Source organism: Diplotaxodon limnothrissa, linkage group LG7 (assembly GCF_057381915.1).
Source record: "Diplotaxodon limnothrissa isolate DT_005_m linkage group LG7, D_limnothrissa_male_GT1.1, whole genome shotgun sequence".
NCBI lineage: Eukaryota > Metazoa > Chordata > Actinopteri > Cichliformes > Cichlidae > Diplotaxodon > Diplotaxodon limnothrissa.
In genome coordinates this window covers 14,218,590-14,223,762 of record NC_140602.1, presented here as the reverse complement: position 1 = coordinate 14,223,762, position 5,173 = coordinate 14,218,590, and positions in this window count along the sequence as shown.

Below are 5,173 nucleotides of genomic sequence, written 5' to 3'. Positions count from 1 at the left end.
TCCCGTTCTTTCTCCGTTTCTCGCTCTTTTTCTTTCTGCCCCCCTCCTCTCTCTTCCTCACACACACACACACTCACACACACACATACACGGGGCCCCCGAGGAGAGCGGTGGAGCCATTGGCTGACTACCATCATGTGCTAGTCTAGACACTTTGGCGGCTGAGCTGCACTGATTGTTGCGCAAACAAGGTTTCAAGTTTCTTAACTCTTAAAGGCGAAACACCCATCTCTCTTTTTAAGTTAAAGTTACAAAAACTTATTCACACCCACTGCACTTAGTATGTAAAGTTTTTACAGAAAGCAAAAACAAACAATTGAGAAACTCATATGCACCAATATGTGCTTTTTATTTCTCCGCTGAAAAGTCTGATTATTTTCATTGTTTATTTTGTTTTCTACTTCATTTTTTTTTATTGAGCCACAAACATGGAATTTAACTAGAAATTTTTAGACAATAATCTAATAAAGTTTATGAGATTATGAAGAGTGAAGACAAAGCATCAACATAGCATAAAAGAAATAAGACAAAAATAATGATGCTGACACTCATCTTTCAGTCTGTCCTCACCTAAACAGACATGAGTAAATAATAAAACTACAAGAACATGGAAAGCCTGCAATTGCATTTACATAGGATGACAGATAGGACGATTTTGCATTAGATCTAATCTTTGACCCATTGACCTCATTAGGAATTTTTTCTTACTGAAAATACAGTTTTTCTGCAGTTTTGTGATGACATCACATGCATTGCCTTGCTGGGTGGGAATAAATGCAGTGCTGATCACAGTAAATTCACACATGATGAAGTTTTAGCTTTGATTCAAAGCACCAAAACGCTCCAAATTTAAACTAGTAGTTTAAGTATTTAAATATGTAAGAATTGTGTTAAGTTAGAAACATTATTACATATAGAAATTACACATTATATTGGGCTCAGGGCCATGTAGCTGGTTTTCTGGCTGCGTTGTGTTCAGATCAACACAACTTTAGGATATTTTTGGTCTTTAAGTATGCCTGAAGTCTAGAACCCACGGACCTCACCAAACACTGTGTGTCATGTCTTGAGATGCTCTGCCAGGACTTGATTGTGGGTCTTTATGCATTCAGTTTTGTCCCCAGTAAATGACAAAGACCAGGTGACTGAATTGGCCATTGAAGAGTATCCCATTTCTTTGCCTCAAGAAACTCTTGGGTTGCATTTGCAGTATGGTTTGGGTTGTTTTCTGACTTTCTGACCCAGTCTTCTTGATCTTTAGTGTAACCAGTGGTTTACACCTTGGTGTAAAAACTCTGGATATCCATTTATGAAGTTGTTTCTTGATTGTAGACTTTGACAGTGATACTCTCACCTCCTCAAGAGTGTTCTCACCTTAGATGTGTTAGATGTTATGAAGTTGTTTTCCTTAATCAAGAACATGGACACAGCAACAGGGTTTCGGTGTAGCCGAGATGGGCACTGCATACTTTCTTTTGAATACCTTACCCACCTTGTTGATTTGGATACTCCTAGAGTTTTTTCTGAGTCGCTGATAATCTTATTTCAGTTTTCAGGGTTCATTATCTTGCATTGGCATCTCTTTGGGCCTCATATTGAGAATTTCAGTGAAAAGCTACCAAATCCAGTTTCAGCACTTGGAATCAACTGCAGATCTTTTTATCTGCTTAATGTGTCATAGAATGAGGGTGCAGGCCTCACCTGTCTATGAAACTGCTTGTAGGTAAATTGTCCAGCTACTTTTGACGGTCTTCTGAAACTGTGTAAAATGGTGTAATTCCTAAACAGTATAGCAACACTTTTGCAATATTTTAACTAAGCATTTGAACTCTACACTGGTATCAGTTGGGGAAATGGGACTGCAATACCATACTGTGGGTACTTGGATGTCAGTTTCAGAAACCCCTGCTTTTTATGTACTAGTGAAGCAACACGCACTAATATGTTTTCGTAGTTATTTTAGAAAACCCTTCCTGCTTTTTAGACCTTGCAAAGCTCCTATAGCAGCTTGTTTTAGTAAACAGAAATGACACGTGTAGAGGCAGTGGCCTTCACATTGGCTGGAGACACAACAGGTGAACCCTTACGCACTGACCTCTCCGCGGTTCTGGCACCTCCTAATCTCAAGTTTCTTGTCTTGTCAAGACAGGCTGCAAATGACATGGATTTCCTGTTTCAATGTAGAGTTGTACCAACTACTTACCCTAATACCCATTTTGACTGAAGTCAGACATAATGTTACACTAATATACCCAGTATTCCCTAATCGCCCTTAACCATCCGTCATCAATTACTGGCACAAGTTTAATTTAAGTGAGTTATTACTTTGATTTGGCTTTGTAAGAATAAAAAAAAAAACATAATTAAAGACTTAAAAGTTTAGTAGTAAAAACTGCTGGTTGGCAATAGAAAGCTTAGTAACTAAAGTTAAACCCAATATTAAACTTGTCAGTAAAATGAAATTATACCATGCTCAAGTCAACCATCGGTATTGTGCTAAAATGTTAAATAAGACTTTTCAAATTTTTAACTCATATTAAGTGTACTTTAACCTGATAACTATCTTACTTATGTTTGAATGGAACATATGTAATCTAAGGCTTTAAATATAAAACTGTATCTCTTATATAAAGGGTTTCTTTATTTCAGTATTATAACAGGAACTATGGACACATTGACTTTTTAAAAAACTTCATAATAAACACATGCAGCTTTCACTTGAACACCTCTGAACCTCTCCAGGTTGCTCCAGTGGAGACTCCAAGCTTTGGCTGCAGCAGCATACTGTGCCGGTGTCTGAACTGGAATCAGATTTCCCTGGCAGGATCAGGGCTTTGGGGCAGAGGGAGGTTACTGAGGGTAGACGTGGAGGCCCTCATGCCTGCACTGTGTTAGAGGCACCTGTTGCAAATGCATTCCCTTTTGTAACTCAATCACATGTCAGACAAGGGAAAGAAAACTGTTATTACAGAGTACTGCTTCATTTGAATCATGCAATTTTCAATCAAGACAAAAGAAAACCCAGCTGGCTCATAAGTCAGTGAGGCTGTCTGCTCTGCCATGCTCGCTGCTGGAACAGATTCATGTGAAGCAAACCTCTGAAAGCATCAGGAGCATGCAGACATATTAGATGCTTTAAATTTGGTACAGCGTAAGTTACATACCGATGATCCAGTGACCCTGGGAGAGGGTCTTGACTCGGTCACTGTTACAGCGAGTTAGCTAATGAACCTGTGTGAATATCTTTAAATCAACAGGACACTAGGATATCATCAAGGCAGAGGTTGGATTTTCACGCTGAAATATTTTTTTTGTATTTGTGTTAAAAAAATGCGTACCAAAGCAACCAGTTTGTGGATTTCAGTTTTTTGTATATTTGAATGATATGTTTATATGACGTCATGCATTTTTTCAAACAATTGTTCACTTTGTTCACCAAAGACGACAGTGAACACTTCTGGAATAAGAAATGCCACTAATAAATTCAAAACTTGACAATCTGTTTTATTCAAGTATTATATATCAATGCTGTTATTTTATTCTATTTATGTACCAACATTTACTCTTGCAGTCATTGAGTATCATCATGCATTTGTCAATGGATAATTCTGGATCAATGGCAGACATCTGAAGCTACCAACAGTGACTCTTCATTAATAAATTAGACTGCCCATCTGTTTAAACACTGGTCGGTTGAAATGCCCCTGAACTTTGTAGTTTTACACTTCAATGCCAATAAAATCAGTTTGCAAACTGCACACTTAATTCATTTCAGGTATGGAGGACATATTTAATTTCAAAAGGAACGAAGAGAAGTTCTTCTTAAACATGTATTAAGAATGAAAAAACTCATAGCAGCACATATCATGCCAATGTGACCGGTAAAGGCAACCCAACAAGAGTAGGCCAATGCAAAAATGGTATTTACAGCTCCATGATGGACTGTAAGAGGTTCCTACATGGGAAACTGATTATCAGGCAGAGCGGATGTTTTTTCTTTTAAGTGACTTTTGTTGTGCATTTGATTATTTCAAGGTTTCAACAATAGACACAGAAATGTCAAGACAACAGCTGTTAAAAATAGGACTTGTTGCAATATGCATGTCCTCTTATAATGGCAATGTGCTACAGTAGAACAATGACTATATGATACATGCTGCCTGAAACAACCTGTGGCTTTTCACGTTTTTAAACATTCACAGGCAATACGTCTTATTCATTGATTTTTATTGAAACAACAGATTATTTAAAGTGCTATTTTAAAGCTACAAAACAAACAAACAAAACAACAACAAAAAACCCCAAGCAAACATGGACCTTACTTTAATTGAGAAATCAAAGTTCTGGCATTTGAACTTTTCATTGTGCAGTTGTGTCTGAGCCCTGCTCCACTAATGCATGCTGCATGTGTGAAAGCGTGTAAGGGAAGACTTCTTCAAAGAGTAAGAGGTAACTGAGTACGAGGATCTAAAACAGGGCACAGCTGTTCACACAGGCCTGTCCCCTGGCCTTCCCCTCTCCCTGTGAAGGCCCAGTCCCATGCACCCCTGGAGACCCCTGGGTAATACTGCAGTGGTCACACCAGCTCAACTCTGACTGCATTTCAGACAAAGTGGGCAAGTGACTCATATTATACACGGCAGAAAGACAGATTATACAAGTGATGCATCTGATGCAAGACAAATTTGTCAACTGAAGCATGCTCACAATGACTCCATATGTCACTGATAATTCAGGTGATGCTTAAGAAGCTTTATAACAACCACACAGAGTATCTCCTTGATGTGGTTGGAGAGTTGTTTCAAATATGGGCCTGATTCATTTGCAGTTTTACTTGAAGGTGAGCTCAGCTCAGTGGTTTCTTAATTGATCAAAGGTGTTAATGTATGCTTTGGAGAATACACCAGTGTTAGACTGCCTGACAACATTAGGTGGATCTTACTGCAACACAGTTTACCTGAAATGGGAAAAATCGCAATAATAATGTGACATAATCAAATATGGTGCTCAAAACCAGTTTAGCACAGGAAACTGTCAACTGAATATTTAAATATCTTTCATGTTATTTCAAATGTCAGTAGCAAGGCATGTATGACACTGTGTCAGAATAAATGGACAGTAAAACTACAGATTCTAATTAAAATAATGTGTTTATGTTTTTTTATGCACGTGA